This window comes from Lontra canadensis, unplaced genomic scaffold, assembly GCF_010015895.1.
Source record: "Lontra canadensis isolate GAN:19392208 unplaced genomic scaffold, GSC_riverotter_1.0 scaffold56, whole genome shotgun sequence".
Lineage (NCBI taxonomy): Eukaryota > Metazoa > Chordata > Mammalia > Carnivora > Mustelidae > Lontra > Lontra canadensis.
Window position 1 is genome coordinate 7,245,621 of NW_022631050.1, and position 21,139 is coordinate 7,266,759.

The 21,139-nt window shown below is 39.2% G+C and overlaps 1 protein-coding gene across 6 annotated transcripts in view; it reads left to right on the plus strand.

The window, feature by feature from the left end:
* MAP3K13 (mitogen-activated protein kinase kinase kinase 13) overlaps positions 1-21,139 on the plus strand; it is a 161,725-nt gene that overhangs the window by 59,191 nt on the left and 81,395 nt on the right. For 2 of the 6 annotated variants that reach the window (XM_032875561.1, XM_032875558.1), the window contains exon 1: positions 11,440-11,745. The exons of the other annotated variants lie outside the window; for them this stretch is intronic. The gene's annotated coding sequence lies outside the window, so the exon portion shown is untranslated. Of the gene's footprint in view, positions 1-11,439; positions 11,746-21,139 lie in introns of those variants that run through there. 6 annotated transcript variants of the gene reach the window in all.

Below are 21,139 nucleotides of genomic sequence, written 5' to 3' on the forward strand. Positions count from 1 at the left end.
ACCATTTAATACAGAGCTCTGAGTCATTTAATACACTAAAAATACATGCTAAGAAAATGTGGTCTTTTTAGGCCACTCCTTCATTACGGGTGGTCTTCAGTGGGGTTTCGCTTTGCTAATTTAAAAGTTCAGGGCCAATACATGTTTCAAGAGTATTGGTAATAATTTTCTTTAGATCTTAATACACCCCCTGAAGTTGAACAAGCATCGTCCGTGATCCTTTCATGACAGGGGCAACCAACAACACAACAGGGGACTGGGGAACACTCCTGCTTTTGTTTCCAGACTACAATGACAGGTGGATGTCATGTTCCGTAGGCCAGGAGGGGTGGCTCTAAGATTGGCCCTGTGTTTGTGGGTTTTGAGGGGAAACAGGAACACTTGCTTGTTATGGCTAGTTGAAAGCTAATGATGATTATGATGGCAGAGAGACCAGATTATTCTCAACTAGACACTGCAGGAAAAATACGGAACTGTAGATTGGTCTGAAGACTGCCTCAGAATGAAAAAGAACAGAATAGGATGCAGGAACAAAGTGAAGGTGGTCAGGAGTGGTTTTTCCAACTCCAAAGATGAAGGTGTGTTTTTGGGGGGAGAAGGGTGGAGAGGAAGCATTCTTTCACCTTCAATTCCATCCCAGCTCAAACTCTCTATGTGAACATGTAATAAGAAAGGAGAGTTTCCAGTTCTAGACTGTAAAGTTCTTCAGGGTAGGGACTATGTATTTATCACCAGATCTCAGCTCGAGGGCACAGCAAGTTATTATGAATGACTAAATGAAGTTAATTAACTACCTCAGAGCAACCCCCTCCTTGCATTCTTTCCTTTCGTATCTCCCCCAAACTTCCCCCTTTCTTCACATGCTCTGGAGCAGACTGTGTGCCTACAATGACATATGCATTAACTCTTCCTCCTCAGTGAGAGTATAGTTTCCCACAGAGGTAAAGAATGGCTGTTGTTGACTAGCCAACGCAGAAGAGATGCCTGGGCTGAAGGCTTTGGGATGATTTTTATAAGATTAAAGTGTTAAAACTTCCTGGCTAAGGGAAAAAAGAAATTTTGTAAGAATCAAAAATATATTTTCAGGCCCTGGCATGTTTAATTAGGTTTCAATAAAGCATTTAAGAATTGATTCAAGTATTCTTTAGTCATATTTTCTGAATTTCAAAGGACTTGTTATCAGGAGCAAACGGCTTCTATAATACTTGTATGACTATTTCCACTTAGAGCTTGTTGAATCGCCGACTAATTGTTTGGGTCTATGTTCTTGTTTTTTTGTCCTTGTTTTAGTAGTACCATCTAGTTATCCTAGAATCTTCTCTTGTGCTGGATTTCAGATACCTTTGAGACAAAAACGCATGTCTTTTAAAAATTCTTGCTGGCTTTCCTTTAGAACTGAGGACAGTATTCTATGTCCCAGGAGTACTGAGTGAGTCTTAATGTGTCAAGAAAAGAAAGAAGGAGCAATCATGGTCCCTGTGATCTTACACACAGACAAGATGATGTACTACAAAATACTCAGGAGACCTGGGATCATTTCCTGGCTCTGGCGCAAATTCCAAGACTATGGAGAAATTTCGGAACCTCAATTTCTTCATATGTTAAAAAAAAAAAAAAAAAGGAGACAGAGTAGATTTGACTTTTAAAGTTTCTCCCAGGTCCTTGATCGTCTGAGTCAGTATTTCTTCTTCAGATGTCTGGAACAATCATTTCTTCTTTGTCTTATTTAGGAAATAACCATATAGCACTAGGGAACAAAATATATTAGTTGGGATACAGGCTAAACAGCAGTAAGAGTCTCAACAAAATTTGATGGCTTAGAAAAGGAAGACTTATTTCTAAGGCCTTCATTGACAATCCTCAAGTAGGCAGGTATTTCCGTACAAATAGAGGACTCTGATTCACTAGAACGTTCAAAGCCCAAAGTTAATGGTCTTGTTGCTCTGCTATTGCCTGGGGGTATTGGCATCCGCACAGTAAAAGCTGACTCAGCCCAGGAAGGAAGAGCATCCAGCACCAGCAGCTTAGCTTCCTAGATAAGAACACCTGGAAGTTACCCACCTCACTTCCACTCTCACCCTACTGTCTAGAACTCAGTTATGTGGTCACATCTACAGCCAGGAGAAGAAAGTCTTCAGCAGCATAGCATGCACCCACCTAAAACGTTAAGAGTGGGGTTGGGGTAAAGGCTCTATAACTAAAAGGAAAGAGAAGAGATCGAATACTGGGGGATAGACTCCACATTCTGTTATGATTTTAAGGCACAATAGAAATTTTTATTTTGCTGCTGATTGTGCTTCTATCTTACTTAATGAAATAGGTTGAGATCGGGATCTGTGATTTATCCCTATAAATACACCCCCCCCAAACACATGTCAAGGTGTCTTGAACATAGATGGCATTCAACAAAAATGTGGATATTTGATTTATATATTGATTTTTCAGGCCATTAAGTAACCACTATGTTCATCCCGCCCCCACCAATACCCTGGTCTATCTATTTATTGGTCGTTTCGTGAACATTACATGTAAAACTTTAATTCTCAGTCTAGTTGAGGAGAGTAATTTGGAACCTAGGAAGAAGTAAAATTCTTAAAATGTGTATAGATATAGGTAGATAGATAGATTGAGTGATTGGGAGCAGGTTGCTACTAGTAGCAGCTACTATCTTTTGCTACTAGTAGTAAAGGTGGTATTACCCTGTTTGGGGGTAGCATGATTACATGTAAGGGAAAACCAAGAGCTTTCCAGTGTGGCTTCAGCATTTGGTATAAAGTGTATTCCCTAGACATCACATATCATTCTAGTTACAAGTAAACTTTAAAACACATACTTCGCTGAAATGGTTTTGGGTTCTGTGCTCTCTGTTCCCTTCCTTGGTGTTCATAATAAACAGCGGGCTGTGGTGCTGAGTGTGAATCTGTATAGTGTGAGCCCATTTACGGAGAGTCGTGTAAGGCTCCTTTAAAAACAGGCCAGTTTTGATTCCATGTTAACATGTTATCCACTCTGACTTCCAGTTCCATAGCTACTGCTCTTGTACACGTACAGTCTTGTCTTGGAATAAAAATACTAGTATGTGCCTTATCAGCTTTACATTTCACATGAGCTGTCTTTTTTTTCTTTCAAGATTTTTCTTTATTGAATTGTCAGAGAGCATAAGCAGGGGGAGCAGCAGGCAGAGGGAGAAGCAGGCTCCCCGCTGAGTAAGGAGCCTGATGGTGGACTTGATCCCAGGACTCTGGGATCATAACTGAGCCACCCAGACATCCTGATAAAAACTATCTTTGAACAACTGTCCTTATTCTCTCATACCCAGTTTCTCCAAATCCTTCCCCTTCGAGGCCCAGTTCCAGTTTGCCTCCTTTTTATAACCGACTGTAACCACCCAGCCCCAAATAATCATTGTATCAGAAAGAGAAGACCTAGTTCAAGCCCTGGGCAAACTACAGCATAAGGACAGGGTGTGTTTGTATAAGGACAAGCCTTTATTCCCTTTACAAACATGCCAACTTGCCAAAGACAAGTAAACGGCAAATACTGGCTATCGTCTAGACCAGGAGGAGTGGCTCCCAGCCTTTATTCAGCCTCACCACCACATTCCCAGGGCCCTCACAGAGCCTCAACACCATGCACCTTCTTTGCTCTTGGGATATTTTTCTCCAAAGGACAGGACAGGCCTTTTTCTGTTAAGAGCTTTGATCTTACCTTTGTATGTCAGCAGAGGGCAGCAGAGAGCACCATTCTACAGCCTGTGTAGATCTCAAAGTAGGACAGTTCCAATCCCCTAGTGCTTAGGGAGACAAACATGGGGGGCTTTTTTTTAAGCTATGACAAAGACTGACGCTGGTATAGGCATGGAGAGTGCTAAACATTTTGCAGTATGTAGGACAGTCCCATGCAAGCAAGACTATTCTCACCCCCAAATGTCAGTTAACTTCCTTCTAGTATTGTTCTCCAACCTCAAGTAAAACATCCCTGTGTACCCCACTGATTTAGTACTTTCACCAGTTTGTGTAGTGGTCATCTCACCAAAGCTCCTTGAGACTAAGAACTGGCTTTTTCATCTTTGCATGAAACTCTGAAACAATTTTTTTAGTTCACTTTTAATTTTTAGTCATCGAATCATTGTAAACAGGTCTTTAATGGGGGAGGGACGAGGGGTAATGGATAGAATTTAAAAGTAGGGAGGCACCTGGGTGGCTCAGTGGGCTAAGCCTCTGCCTTCGGCTCAGGTCATGATCTCAGGGTCCTGGGATCCAGCCCCGCATCAGGCTCTCTGCTCAGCGGGGAGCCTGCTTCCTCCTCTCTCTCTGCCTGCCTCTCTGACTACTTGTGATCTCTGTCTGTCAAATAAATAAATAAAATCTTAGAAAAAAAAAAAGTAGAGTCAGTAGGTTACAGAGTTTAGATAGAGCTAGATTAGATTAGATGAGCCAGTCTTCCTGAACTTTAATTTTCTCACATATGAAACAGGACGAATATCTACCCTATTTTAAAGTACTTTGTAAATTGTAAAGCGAAGTACAGGATTATTTATAAAGAATGTCTATGACCAGATTTGTTCCCAGTCATTGTTTCTGGAATTTAGGTATCCTATATGTGAAAAGAACACACTTATATAAGGAAGATATTTTAGCACAAAAGGCATGGCGGGCTCTGTGCCATGTGTTCATTCCTGGAGCCCTAGCTTCAGGTGGCTGCGGCCCCCTCTGAACCACTTGGACTGAGAGTGCTGGAGAGACAGTGTTCTCAATGCAGAAGATGCAGGAGCAGACTGGAAACAAAATGGCAGATGTTTGCTATTCCTATGTTTTGCTCTTCAGTTCTCTTGCTTGCACTATGCAGCTAAAGTGGAAATGCCAACCCGTATCTAGCTAAGAAGGGTGGAAATTAAAACAGGTTCAGAAGAACGGAAGTTAGATGGTTTACCTGGCCTCTCAGAAGTAGCACAAAGTCTCTGTGGATGTGTGAAGTAATATATAAATTTCCCTTTTACTCTTTCAATATGGAAAGTGCCTTTATAAACTCAAGATATTTTTAGACCCACAAAGGTTAGGTTTATGGTACCTGGCCAGAATTCGTATATTATGGAATGGTGTATTTCAGGGATGCTAAATATTTTATTAATTGAGAAATCCATTTGCTTTTGATTTATTTCACTGCATCTTCATTATTAATCAGAGAAGAATTCTTACATCCTTTGTTTGCAGTCATCCTTTTGATAGGGATAATACATTACAACTTCATTAAGCTCTTAAGATTTATTCTAAATAGCACATAAAATCTCTAAGCAATTGCTTTTCTCCAGCTGACTAGATGTTTTATTATACTTTGATGAGAAATATTAAAGACTTCGAATCCATTTAACTCAAAATATCTTTCAAAGTTTGCTATAATGATGTGTACCTTTAGGGTTATCTTTTATCATAAAGATGATTGTAGAATTTATGGATGTGAGACTCTCCTCTTTTTAAAGGTTAATAGGTAAGTGTTTAGTATACATTTTTATTTATAGTCTGTTTCAAAAAGGATTTGTAGTCCTTACCGTGAAATATATATACAATAAGGTTAATAAAAGGGAAATCAAACCCAAAGCAGGGAGGAGGTTTTGCTAATGACAAAAGCTAAAATAGATCGAGATATATAGATTGATAGACATGTTTGAGCCTAAAGTTGGCTTTGAGCTTCCCACCAGCAGGAACAAAAAAAATGTAAATACAATGGATCACATTGTTGTTATTGAAAATGTGGGTGCCTAATAATTTTTCAAGAACAGAAAACTTTTTCCCTGGTATTAAGTTCTAAAATGAATTCTTCGTGCGAATTGCTGGTATATGAGACATCATGCAAGGTAATGGACAACACAGAAACAATATTGCTGTTCCTTATGATAATTCTTGATAAAAGCAAGGCATAACATCAAAGCTGTGACAATGATTCTGCTAAGGGGCACTAGGTTAATGATATTTTAACCTAGGTGATGGTCCATCTATCTGATGGACCATCTGATGATCTGATCCATCTATGGATGGATCCATCCATCCATATGATGGTCCATCTATCTCCTTTGATACAAGGACAAATTTTAGTGATACTTAACTGACTGAGCCACCCAGGCACCCACATTTTCATGATACTTAAAATAATTTTTTTTTCTCTTAGATGTTGCTTAAAAATCGCTTTCTCAGCTAGGCATTTAATGGCAGCTAGACAGCAGCAACAACAACAAAATGGAAGTAATAGTTTGCTGCAGTCTTTGAATATTGAAATTTGAATATTGAATATTGACATTGCTATCCACACTATCAAACCATACGCTTTGAAAACAGGGAAAGTTAGAGTTAACATTCTGATATGAAAGTAAAGAATTTCAGCCAGTGTTCCCACCTAGTAGGTTGTTTTCCGTATCAGTTCAAATGATTGTATATAAACTACAGGTCTTCTTGGGAAATTTTAGCTTTTTTTTTTTTTTTTTTTTTTTTTCCTATGAACTGAGTTTTTGGTAACCTCGCTTAACCTCCTGAAGGTTCTCCCCTCCTCGGGTGCAGTCCCTCAAAGAGTATCGCCCAGTCTCCCAAAGGAAAATGATTTGGATAAGCTTTTCTTTGGAAAATGTGTCCCTAGTACATATTTTTTAAGAATTTCCTAAAAGATCTGTTTAAGTTTATTATAAGCAAAATAAAGATGTGTTTTTCTCTGTGGTTTTTAATCCCTGGATCTGCACAGTTGTTGAAATTTCCCTTGCTGAGAATAGAAGGGCCCATGGTATTTGAATAACAACAATAAAACAAAACAGCTACTAGTATCATTTGCTGAGTATCTTTTATATTACAGATTCTGTGTTAGTCTTCTCATGTATTAACTTTCACATAATAGTCATGGCCTGTTACTATTCCCATTTAAAGAATGAGAACACAGAAACTCCAGTTTACCTGAATTTACAAAACTAGTAAGTGGCAGGGTCAGGATTTGAACCCAGATCTCTCTACTAGCTTTTAACTACTACACATTGGTACCTGTGGAAGAAATCTGAATCTTCATGCATTAGCCTAGAGGTCATTATCCTTTTTTGTGGTATTCTGACAGAAATTGTCATCGGATCATTATACTTTGATCTTCTCTTAGATTCTGGCTTAAATGAGTAATTTTCCTTAAAAAAAAAAAAACAATTTTTCTTTAAAAACAATCCTAGACTAGCTCATAATTTTTAATAGCAGAATAATTATACCTTAACTTCTATTCTTAGATTGTCTTCTAATAATGAAATTTGAATATCTTCTTGGGAAGCAGAACCAGAGTAATCTTCTAGTCATTACTGAGATTTGAAGAGGTTCATTTGATTCTTAAAAGTGCTTACTCACCTTGATAATGACTTTGTAGTCCTCCACACTTGGCATGCCCACATGCTAAAATAAAAAATTAATTCTGATGATGGGACTTGGCTTGATATCTCTAGAGTTGCCGTGTCCCATACAGCAGCCACCAGCGAGCCACATATAAGTATTTATTTTAAAATTTAGATGTACTATATGGTGGCTAACTGAACATAATAAAAATAAAATAACATTTAAATGAACTAAAATATAATTTAAAATTCAGATCCTTAATCACAGTAACCACATTTTAAATGCTAAACCGTCACGTGGGGCTACTGTATTAGTGTTAATTATAGAATACTTCCATCATTGCAGGAAATTTTGGGCAGTGCTGCTCTTGAATGTACATTTCTCATGGCCCCCTCTCCCTACCTTCCTTCTGTTCCCAAAACAACAATGGCTTCCTCCAAGAATTACCTCTACAGTTTCTGTAATTTGGAGGAGATAACTTATCTTCCCAAAGATTTCCCATGATATTCAACAGGAGAAATTGTTGCTGGCCCTGTCGGTATTTCTGTGGTACAGGGAAGCATGCTAACCCAGACCAAGTTCATCTTACTAAAATGGCAAGTCCATATAGCCAGCTCGTTTTTATTTGCCAGATTACATATAGAGCCAGCTTCTTAGTTTAGAACCACTTATAGGCTGTGTTTTTGAATTACACCAGAGTCTACCGTACTCCCTGGTAGACTAGTTGAGTGACGGTGTTGCTGTCAAACCTTTTAACAAATCGTTGGCTTCCATAACAGAGTTGAACATCTTGTTGACCAACTTTCGGGGAAAAAAAGATTCTTTTCTAAAAAATCTGATTCTTTTAGGGTGACCTGGTTAGTTTTGATTGTTGTCAAAAGAAACAGAGATGTATATTCTTAATTCCTTTCCATTTATGGGTTCTAAAATAATCTCGGTCCATGGTCGTATTGATATAAGCCAGTGTGGTACCCTCAGGGCTACTAGGACTACACCAGTCCTGTACTTGTCTTGAGCGATCCTAGTGGTCCATCTTTTCCATAGTGATACTCCGCAGTAAGCTCGTTTAGAGAAATTTGCTGAATATGTTACTTGCCAATGATATTCTATTGTTTGAGTACATAGAACAGTGCCCTGAACATTTTTGCTGTGTGTAAAATAGTCCTGGAGAGTCTTGTTGCATTTTGTTTTTCCAAATGAGCTAAGCAGGGTACAGTACTCACTAGTGTCAGGCTTGAACCCTCCATAGCCATACAGAGACAGGCAACCACTCTCCTTTTAGCTGTACAAATAGTCTGATTAAGAAATAGAGGAAGATCTCTGTTCAGAATGTTCTTGGTCACTGGACACCTCATAACAGAGGCCCTATATTAGCTACTGTTTTTCCAGCATCAAGGATTTCCCAAATTCAAAAAAGTTGTGATCAGTTTTAGTATTGCTATTTAGTATTGGTAATCATGAAGTGAAATGATAGGGTCTAGGGGCAGTGAATTATATTAATCTCCACTTTTGTGTAACTTCTAACATTTTTAAAACAAAGAGTAAAGAAATGTCATGATTTATTTATTGTGCTATCATGTTTTATGAGTTCCTTATATATTTTGGAAATTATCGGATATGTGTTTTACAAATATTTTCTCCTATTCTGTAGGTTGCCTTTTCATTCTGTTGATTAAAGCTTCTTAGTTTGATGATATAATCCCAATTGTCTATTTTTGCTTTTGTTGCCTGTGCTTTTGTCTCATCTCAAGAAATTATTGCCAAAACCAATGTCAAGAATGGGCAAAGGACTTGGGGCGCCTGGGTGGCTCAGTGGGTTAAAGCCTCTGCCTTCGGCTCAGGTCATGATCCCAGGGTCCTGGAATGGGGCCCCACGTCGGGCTCTCTGCTCAGTGGGGAGCCTGCTTCTCCTCCCTTTTGCCTCTCTGCCTACTTGTGATCTCTCTGTCAAATAAATAAATAAAATCTTAAAAAAGAAAAAAAAGAATGGGCAAAGGACTTGAATAGACATTTCTTCAAAGAAGACACACAAATGACCAATAGACATATAAAAAGGTGACCAACATCATTAATTGTCAGAGAAATACAAAGTGAAACCTCAGTGAGTTATCACCTCATACCTCTTAGGATGGCTACTATTTAGAAAAGGATAACATATGTTGGCAAGGTTTGGAGAATTTAGAACCCTGTACCCTGTTGGTGGGAATGTAAAATGGTATAGCAACTGTGGAAAACAGTATGGAGATTCCTCATAAAATTAAAAATATAACTATCATATGATTCAGCAACCCCACTTCTGGGCATATGCCCCAAAGAACTGAAATCAGGATCTCCAAGAGATACCTGCACTCCCATGTCCACTGTAGCACTATTCACAATGACTAGCATATGGAAACAACAGAGTGTCCATCAGCAGATGAACAGATAAAGAAAATGTGGTGTATTCTTATGATGGAATATTATTCAGCCTTAAAAAAGGAAATCCTGTCATTTGGGAAAATGTGGATGAGCCTGAAGGACATTAGGCCAAGGGAAACAAGCCAGTCATAAAAAGACAAATACTGTATGATTCCGCTTCTATGAGATATCTAAAAGAGTCAAACTCGTAGAAGCAGAGAATACGATAGGGGTTGCCAGAGATGAGGGGGGAGGGAAATGGGAGTTGTTATTCCATGGGTGTAAAGTTTCAGTTTTACTAAATGAGTAAGTCTAGCAATCTGCTCCACAGCTTTGTACCTATAGTTAACAATGTGGTCTTATATTGCGCCCTTCAAAATTTGCTAAGAGGGTAGATCTCATGTGAAGTAGTCTTACCATAAAAACAAACCAAAAGGGGCGCCTGGGTGGCTCAATGGTTAAAGCCTCTGCCTTCGGCTCAGGTCATGATATCAGGGTCCTGGGATCAAGTCCCACATCGGGCTCTCTGCTCAGCAGGGAGCCTGCCTCCTCCTCCTGTCTCTCTCTGCCTGCCTCTCTGCCTACTTGTGATCTGTCAAATAAATAAAAAAAAAATCCTAAACAAACAAACAAACAAACAAAAACCTGCAAAGGAACACAAGAAAACCCTCTGGTTATGTCTACTGTCTTGACTGTGGCGATGGTGTTGTGGGTATTTGCATGACTCTGACCTCATCCAGTTGTACAAATTACATACATGCATTTTTTTATATCTCAATAAAGCTGGTAAAAAAATTTTAATTTAATTTTTAAAAAAGTTTTAAATGTCATGAGCTCTTGGGTGAATTTAATATAGCTGTTTTTGCTGTTTATAGTAAGGCATCTTATTAAAAAAAATTTGGTCTAAGAATCATTAAGAGCTGTTTTGGAGCTATGTCTTAATGAGGAAATATTTACCTACCTTATTTAAATGCAGCATTGCTCTTCCACACCCACTTTGATGCATCACAAAGGTGAGCAAATGACATTATTCTAAAAAAAAATTACATTTATGTAATATATATATATATATATATATATATATATATATACATATATATATTCCTTAACCACTATTCCCATTAATATTTCCCTACTGTTTTTCTTTTACAAGGCTTGGTGAGCAGGGCGTACATTTCTTACTCATCACTAGTTTTAGGAACTCTTTCCCTGACTTTGATTTGTTTTTTATCACATCAGAGCAGGGACGTTGCTGAACAGCAAGAAAGGAGTAAAGAAAACAGCTCTAATGAATAAAAGAGTGATTCTTCTATATGCATTTTTGGTAGCCCTGATTCCACCGAAATTCTATTTTGATTTTCTTTTTTTTTTAAATTTTATTTTTTATAAACATATAATATATTTTTATCCCCAGGGGTACAGGTCTGTGAATCGCCAGGTTTACACACTTCACAGCACTCACCATAGCACATACCCTCCCCAACGTCCATAACCCCGTATTTTGATTTTCTTATTCAATAGCAATACAGCGTTTTCACGACTATCACTCACACACACACACACACACACACACACACACACACACACACACACCCCTCCCTCCCTCCCCGCACCCCCTCAAGCTGACAGTCTGTCTTAAGGCAGCGGCAGATGCCTGATTGGCGGGCTCTGTTTATTCTGTGACCAGATTCCTCCTAAAAGAAGGCAGGCCATGAGTGCCTGAAGCCTATTGGTCAGGTCTGCTCTGGACCCTCCCCTTCTTTTTCATGGCACACACCACAGAGAAGTCTGTGCGGAATCCTAAACCAGCCCAATTTACATCCATTCATGAATCTGTGACGTCAGCAAGCCTCTGGGCTTCTTTGCGGTGGGCTGGAGGATTGTGTGGGTGGAATCCCCCTCCCCCTTATTTTTCTGATTCTGCAAGGCTTTTTAAATTAACCTTCCACCTTTTTAAAGCAAGAAAATGGAACGGCATGTGTAGGAATTCTTCATTGTTGTGAGTATCACACTCTTTTTTTTTTTTTTTTTTTTGTTTCATCAGCATTTCTAGCACAAGGACAGATGGAGAAGGTATTTGAGATTTGAGTTGATTAGAAAGCTGATATTATTGAGGGAGACTGGGTGAGAAAGACAGAGCGGAAGACAGGGGCAAAGAGTAATCTGAAACCCAGTTAGAGCTCCGAGCCTTCCAAACTGACAGCTGGTTTTCCCTTTGCTGGTCTGCTTGCTTGCTAGACGTGGACATTTTTCATTTAGGGTTCTGCACGTTACCTCTGGACGCGGGCTTGGCTTTCCTTAAAGTGAGATTCATTTCTCGGAGAAGAGGATGCGGGTCGCGTGAGAGGCAAAGCCCCCAGCTGGTACCAGAAAGGTGCCGGGGGAAGCTGGGTCAGCGAGACCGAGCAGGTTCTAGCCTGCCGAGCTCTGGTCTTCCTTTCTGCCGGCCTTTCTGTTGTGTGTCACCCTTCACCTCCCCTTTGTTTCGTAATTGTGTACCAGTCAGGGTCTCGAGCTTGCAATTTGGGGAAGATAAATACTTGTCCGACCATTTTTTTCCCCTCCAAATCTTTTATTATGGGACTCACAGGGGTGTATTTATACATCTTTAGGGCTCTTTCTGTCACTCTGTGCATTTTATTTATATTTTTAAAACTTAAAAGCTTGCACCAGAGGCAAAAGGGGAATGATCCTTAAATTCTGATCTGCAAAATATCCGCGAATGAAAATTAAGAAGTGGTTTCGTAATACATTCCATAATTATATTGCATTGAAATGCACATGAGTGTTTTCTGAAGATGAACTCCCAGCTGAAAATAGTTTATTCTGCTGTGCTTGGCAAACATGGGAAAGTTCTGATATGTTCCAAGTATTAAGTTGGTTTGATACTTTTGCTTGGAGGTTTAACAGAAAGTATTTGTGAGCGAATTTATTTTCCAAGATTCTGGATTATATTCTGGTGAAAGTTGGGATGGTAAAGAAGAGGGATGGGACTCTGTGACATGTCCTGCCCCAGGGCAGCTCCTCAACCCAGATAATCTAATAGCATTTTCCACCTCCCTCACTTGGAGCAAATTATATTCTAGTTGGCAGCATCTACCTGCTTGTTGTCTCCAGTGAGAGGGGAAGCAAAATGTTAATTTCTTATCATCCAGCATTCTCATGTTTACTTTGTATAACCAATACTTAGTTTTGAGATTTTTCCTATTTTCATCTTTTCTCATGAAATAGGGCTTCTGAACTGGAACTCTCATGACCTGTTTTGAAGATCATTAGTGACTCTTCCCACTGTAAACTCATTCAGAATTACCTGAGAATTTGGAGTTTTCTTTTGTTTCTCATCTTGGCATTGCCCTTATTCATTTTGTTTTTCTGAGTGCATCTGAACTCACAAAGAAGGGAGAACTTATGCCTCATTCTAAATCAGATCTTTGTCCTCTACTCAGATAACTATGGTTTCATATTGTGCAATTTTTTTTATAGGCTGGGTTGAGCAAATGACACAATTTCCCTGTATTTGTAAGCATCTAGACTTATTTCATTGTTCTTCTGTGTACCTTCAGACTTTGTTGAAAGTAGCAATTGCAAAGTTACTCCAAATTACTGAAGTCCAGATCATTGCTGGATCAAAAGACTGAATTCTTAGATTTTTTTCTTTTTAAAAAAATGTGTTTATATAATTAAGCTCAAGAAATGTTCATCAAACGCTGTCTTTTCTATACATTTTGGCAAGAGGGCTTTATTTCCATGAAAGAAATATAGTCCGTACTTTGCATTTTATTAAAGTAAAACTATTCCTTTAAGGCACAGAGTAGATACAGAATCGCCCTCTCTCTCCACTCCTAGTGGCTGTATTCTAGATTATATTTATTTTCCTGTATAGTGTACTTGTAGGGAAAAAAAAACACAATAACTCTTAATTGTTTAATATCAAACAATAAAATCCTGTGTATCAGTGACTGTCAATAGATGCCTTTCTGTTTCAAAACTGAAGCTACTCCAGAAGTAGGAATTAATTTATTTAGTAAACAAAGTCAGTCAAACCAGAGCCCTCTCCTGGGGAACTGTCAAAAGCATGGTTCCTAAAGGGCCAGAGGCCATATCCACGGGTAGAGGCCGGAACAACAGTACTTTGGACTGAAGTAGAACCGGTCAGTTTGGTTTGTGATGTCTACCTACCCTCTCTCGCTGGGCTACAACTGAATTAATTGCTTGCGGAGCTCAAGTGAGTCAAGATGGCCAAGATGACCAGTGCTGCCAGGTGGCAGTCTGACCCTTATAATTTTGACTAAAATAAAAAGCATTTCCCAAGAACACTCCTTTACTTTAAAAAAAAACAAAAGAGTCATTTAAGAGATAATACCCTCCTGCTCTGTGTCGGTTGGTTATTCCTTAAGAATAGAGGAGGAGAGAAAGATTTAGAAGATGCCATATTTCCTCCTAAGGAATCTAGAAGGTGAGATACCATACACATATAGGGTGATCAAGATTGGAATTACCTGGGGAATTTTCTGTCTCTTTGTTCAGTGGTTTTTAGTATGTTCATAGAGTTGTTCTACCATCAGTGCAATCAATTTTAAGATATTTTCATCACGGTAAGAAAAAAAAAAGAAAAAGAAACCAATACACATTGGCAGTCACTCCTCATTTCCCCTCAGCTCCCCAGCCCTAGGCAACCACTAATCTCTTTTCTTTATACAGAGATTTGCCTATTCTGATCATTTCATATTAATGAAATCGTGTAACATACAGGCTTTCATGACTAGCTTCTTTCACTTGGATAAGGTTTTCAGAGTTCTTCATATTATAGCATGTATCAGGGCTTCATTCCTTTTTTTGTGGAATAATATTCCATTGTACAGATTATACCGTGTTTAACTGACCCATCCATCAGTTGATGGACATTTGGGTTGTTTCTCCTTTTTGGATGTTCTGAATAATGCTGTGAACATTTGCATACAGGTTTTTGTGTGAGCGCGTGTTTTCATTTCTCTTGAGTATATACCTACCAGCGGTATTGCTGGGTCCTATGATAACTATATGTTTCACATTTTTCAGGAACTGCCAAACTGTTTTACAAAGCAGCTGCACCATCTTACATTCCCACCAGTATAAGCCTCATATAAGGCTTTCAACCTCTACAACCTTGGCAACACTTCATTGTATCTCTAATTTTGACAAGAGTGATCTTAGTGAGTTTGAAGTGCTATCTCCTTGTGGTTTTCGTATACATTCCCCTAGTGGTTAATGATGTTGAGCATCTTGTTATGTGCTTATTGGCTCTCTGTATTTCTTCTTTGGAGAAATGTCTATACAGATCCTTTGCCCATTGAAAAAGTTAGTTATTTCTCTTTTTGCTATTGAGTTTGAGAGTCTTTGATATGTTCTTTATCAGATATATGGTTTGCAAATATTTTCTTTCATTCTATGAGCTGTCTTTTTACTTTCTTGGTGATATTGTTTGCTGTGCCCCTTTTTAAAAATGTTGATGAAATTCAGTTTCTTCACTTTTGTTGTTGTGCTCTTAGTGTCCTATCCAAGAAGACTTTGCCTAACCCAAAGTTATGAAGATCTATCCCTGTTTTTTAAAGGGCTTTACAGTTTTAGCTCTTACATTCATGTCTGTGATCCATTTTGAGTTAATTTTTGTGCATGGTATAAGGAAGTGTTCAACTGCATTCTTTTGAATGAGGATATCCAGTTCCAGCAATATTAGTTGAAAAGACTGTTCTCTCTCCCATTGAGTTGTCTTGGCACCCTACCAGGAAACTTAAAAAAATACTGATACCATGCTCCTGCCTCCAGAGAGTCATATTTAATTGGCCTGTGGTGGGGCCCAGACATCTGCATTTTTTGAAAGCTCCCAGATGATTCTAATGTACAACCAGGATGAAAACTATTTGCATGGATAGAGGGTTAGTTTTAAAAAGAAGAGGGACACTACTTCTGAATCAAGAAAAGTCAAGAAGACACAGAATTCTAAATGGAAAGGAGAGAAAAGAGGAAAATTAAGATTCATACCAGAGAGCATGGATTTTCTTGCTGAGTAAGAGTCATTTAAAGAGGTTAGTGAGATACATTAAAGGAAGAGAAGGAGCTGACACTTATTAAGCAACTTCTCCATGCCCAGAAATCTGGGAGCTTTCACATACGTTATTTCATTTAAAATATAATCCTCGAGGTGTGAAGTAGGTACTACTACCCCCATGATGAGAAAAGAGGCTCAAAATGTTGCTGACTCAGCCAAAGACACCGGGTAGTGCATATGATACCCAATTCTGAAATCCAGGTCTAATTCTCCACCCCATTCTCTTTCTTTTGTATACCATGGCTTTTGAACATTGAGATCTACCTTCACTTGTTATTGATTTGGTCTAGCAAGGGTCTGAGGTTTGGCAATGGTCTAAGGTCTTCTCTTGGAATGCTCTGGAAAGGACAATGGAGTAAGATAAGTTGGATGGTGGGGAGTAATATAGGGTTAAGTGTTGGTACAGCAGGTGTGGTAGAAGATAAGAGGCTATGTGTAAATGAAGATTATCATGTGACAGTTAATCATGGAGCCCATGCTGGTTATGCTCTATGTAGATAGAGCAAGCAGGAAAAATCACAAGAGGACAAAGGAGCAGTATACTAGGGTTGAGAGAATAATTGAAAGGAATGGTGGAGAGACTGTGATGGGAAAGAAAATAAATCAAATAGAACTAACAGGTGTCGAAATGTTGGCATTCTTTTAATCAACAAATATCGAACATTTACATAGCAGTGAAAAAAAAATTCTTGCCCGCTTGGGGCCTTATTTTATTGGGAAGACAAATAAAGTAAATTGGGTTTAGGCAGTGATAAATTTTAAAGAGAAGAGTAAAGGTGGAAGAGGAATAAAGTGTGCTGGGAGTGGGGTAAAGTCAGAAAGGGCCTTCTTCAGAGCACCTGGCTGGTTCAGTCAGTAGAGCATGCGACTATTGGTCTTAGGGTCATGAGTTCAAGCCCCGTGCTGGATGTGGAGCCTACTTAAAAAAATAATTTAATTAAAATACATTAACATTTTTAAAAGGGACTTGTATGTATGCTTTATGTGTGGATATAGAGTCAGAGAGATTCAGAGAAACTAAGGAACTATCAAACCAAGTGGTTGACCAAGTCAGGCACAATGGGTATACAAAGAGAACTGCTCTAAGACTAAAACTCAAAGTGAATATTTAGTATTCACTGTTTGTTCATCACTTTATAGCCTGTGTCTGGCTTTTTTGTCTACATTTGTTTATTATAGGAGAACCATTTTTGGGGGATTAGTGATTTTTCTGCTGGGCAGAGGCCAGAGCAGAGGTGGTACTTGGGAAACTTTTCCAAATTTTGCTTGCTGCCCTGTTAGGATCAATCCATCTGAGTATGTGGGTAGATGTGGGGGGTGGGGGCGGTGTGAGGGCTGAGGGGATATCCTTTCATAACATCACACTGAGAATTACTGCTTGTTGAGTGATAGTCAATGAGGAGGGTGTGTTCTAGTTGTCAGATGAATCAGGGGAAGAACCACCAGTGGTGGCTTAAATAGCTTTTGCTTATTACACTTTAGCAGAAGGTTCCCGTGCACCACCTTGAACAGATGATGAATTGAGCCCTTGCCTGTAGAGTTTTTTTTTTTTTTTTAAGATTTTATTTATTCACTTGACAGAGAGAGATCACAGTAGACAGAGGCAGGCAGAGAGAGAGAGGGAAGCAGGCTCCCCACCGAGCAGAGAGCCGGATGTGGGGCTCGATCCCAGAACCCTGAGATCACGACCCGAGCGGAAGGCAGCGGCTTAACCCACTGAACCACCCAGGCGCCCCGCCTGTAGAGTTTTTAATAATGAGGTTCTTCTTTGCAACCATATACCTACCTTCTTTCATTAACCTAAGGATTTCTTATATTAAAATGGATAAAATCAATGTGCTTTCTGTTTGCCTGCCTTATAAGGCACAAAGACACAATGGAAAAGGCTTTGGATTAAGGCAGTAAGTACCTGTGTAGCAGTATCAGGTCATCCGCGGCAAGACGATTCTCTTGGCTTTTTAAAATTTGTCATCAGCTTTCATTTCAAAATATGAGATGAAGACATTTTTTTAGTGATCTCAGATGTCCTTTCTCTAACATTGTAACCATTCTTGGAATCTTATTATTACCAACATGGAGCAGATGAGTGACGACTCATAAGAGAATCTGGTTAAAATCTGCCTTTACTCCGGTTCTTTCATAGTACTTTTCTACCAGTTTAGCCCCCATGGGATATTGCTACAGCTGAGGAGGAGGGGCAAATGTCTTAAGTGTTTCAGATGGGTGAGACACAGAAAGGTTAAGTCACTTTGGGATCTGCCCACGGACTTCATCATAAGCAGGAAATAGAATCCTAATGAGATCTGACCTTGCCACCTTTGGGCATGCCCATATAAAGGTCACTTGTCTTGGCCATTATTCTTTGTGGTCAAGAGAGAGCTTCCATTAGACTGGTGATCTGGGCTAATAGGAAATACGGCAACAGATAATTTAATAACCTTAGTTTGGTTGTGTGTTACAGCCTTTCTTTGATCTGACTTCTGTTAGTGCTGTTAAGAAGCAAAATTCAGGGCACCTGGGTGGCTCATTCAGTTAAGCATCTGCCTTTGGCTCAGATCATGATTCCAGGGTCTTAGGATTGAGTCCTGCAAATTGATCATATTGGCTCATTTTGTCCATCTCTCACTACCTCCAGTCATTCTTTAAATCAGCTGAAGCATGATGAAGAGCGAAAGACTATAGTAAATAAGAAAATGAGAACCACTAAATTCATAAATGGTACAACCAGTCTTTGAAAAAAAATAAGATTTTTGTGAAAAAATAAGATTTTGTTATTTTGTATGAGAGTTGCTAGGTTTTGAGAATTATTCTTCCCAGACTTCTCCAAATAACAAGTTGGTTGATGTATTGGTGTCTTGAGTTTGCAGATTTTAGTCAAGGAAAAAGATAAATTGTAAAAATTACAAAACAGAAAACATCCTTTCCATCTTAGGTTCATTTCATCAGTCTAGAATTTTTCTTATATTCTTTTTTATCTGTATAATAGTCAAGGAGAGCAGTCTCATGTCTAGTCCTAACAGCTATAATAATTTCAAATAGTGGCTTCCATTTAGTAACAATACCTTGTATGTGGAGCCGTGTGGTAAAACCATCTTGCAAAATGCACTCATGTATTACAGAGAAGGTTAGTAACTGTGCAGTTTTAGTTGTTTTAAAAATTAGGGGGGAAAATGTAGGACTTCCCACTGACAAATGGTAATTGTCTTCAATCCGCTAATTTGTACCAATTCCTGGGCTAAGGTAATAGTTGAATTCAGCAGTACTAGGAGGACATTTTAGTGAAACTCTGGATCCCAAAAAGGCCAGAGAAGTAGAAAAATGAGTTGATTGATGGTGAAGGGCTTCGGAAATAAAGGACTGGAGAAAGGTGATAGAAAAAAGAAGGGGGTGGGGGTGCAGGGAGGAGAATAAAGAAGGGGGGTGATGCGGGGAGGCAGAGCCCAGGGAGCCTGTGGTTGGACTGATGGTTTACCATGGGCAGGTGGCAGCGAGGAGAGCAGCTTCTATCTTAAATCAAAGAGAATGGATTCGGGAGCCAGACTTAAAAAAAAAAAAAAAGACTCATTTCGAGTCCTAAAAAGGGCTGTCACAGTTGCTATTACTAAAGAGGGCTCAATTTGCAAAATAAGCCCACCGAGGCTTCTTATTACCCCTGAGGCGCTGTGCCTACATTTGTGGTAGCTGTCCTGCCTGCTTCTAATGGGACACATTAGGCTATCGGCAGGCGCGGATAACCATGGATAATTGAGACTAGGGAGATCAAGCCCACCACAATACAAAACCGAGACTGCTTTTTCCAGGGAAGATAATCTTTTGATTAAATCGGGATTAAGCATTTTACTAATTACGCACCAATTATTTCCTCTCACATAACAAATTCAAATACATATGCACCTAAGAAGAAACAGATGCAACATACCTTTGGATATTTTCAGTCACTACTCTCTAGGCTGAAAAGTACAGACTCATTTTAAATCTTTGCTAAGCAGAGAAACTCCTGGGAAATACCCACCTGATATCACAGCTGCCAGGGCTCAGAGCCAATGTGAAAAGAAATTGTAATTGTACTCCTTTGCCAGGTTCTCCTCCCCACCCACCCCCCATCTTCCTCCTCCTGTTTCTGGCCATTTTTGAACAGAACCCCTTCCATCTGTTTGTGTAATCAAAAATAACTGAACATTTGCTTTATACTGCTTATGTTAATGATCAAAGCCAGGCTCGAATCTAACCTTTAAGTAGTCTCAGAGACCTGAAGACCAGAGCTGATTCTTTGAGAAAGAGAAACAATCACATAATCCTTTGTATTTTCTGTTAGGGCAGAACCCCTGTTTGGAGAAAAGATCAGCACGCTCTGAAACAGAACTCACTTCCCATCACCGGCTCTCCTTTGATCCCAAGGTTATCTACATGATAAGGGCTTCCTTTAACTGAATCTTAACACCTCTGATACTGGCTTTTGTTAGAGTCAATAGCTTTTGCCCCAGATGGTCTTACAAATGGCTGTCCGTCTTTTTCCTGCTATTTAAAAGGCTGTGGCATGGTTTTAAAAAACCAAAGAACCACTCAGCCACCCAGATTCTAAAAACCTTGAACCAAGTCTGGAAGGTGAAAAGGAATGACCCTGAGAAACTCATTATTAATGCAGAGCAAAAGGGTCTCTAGGGTAAGGAAGAAGGAGTCACTCCAAGGGAGTCCAGGAGACTGACTACATTTCATTAAAAGCTTCGCCAAGCTCAAGAGTAATGTGAAACGGTAATTGTTATTTACCTGAGATGCATATGTCTTGTACCCACAGATGTCTTTATGCCGGAGAACAGTTATGTTTGGGGATTGACCTGAAGGCTCAGGATGAGGAAACTGTAGTCTCAGGGCTTCCATCGTCCAAGAGAAATCTCTTCTGCATTATTCCTGGGTGGTTGCAGTTAAGGATTTGCCAAAGACCCAGAAACTAAGCTTGTGGGCCTGGTTTGGGGACCTGTCCTTCCACAGCTGTGTATTATCACAGGAAACTGAAAAAGTTAAAAAAAAAAAAATTCTTTGACACTTTTTACCAAGTGAATTTTTCAGATCATCCTATTTTGTATGTAATTCCTAAAATATAGTTTGTGAAAAACTACTCAGTAAGATATTTTTTTTTCAGGTACTTTAATGTTAGCTTTTGTAGAAAGTGTGCCTAAATTACAAGAGGAAACAACAACAATTTTTTCCCCTTTATTTCAACTGAGAAGTTGACCCAGCCATATTGGCCTCTCCCTACCAGCCGTGACTAGGTCTAACCATCCTGGCTAGCTAACTCGCCTCCACA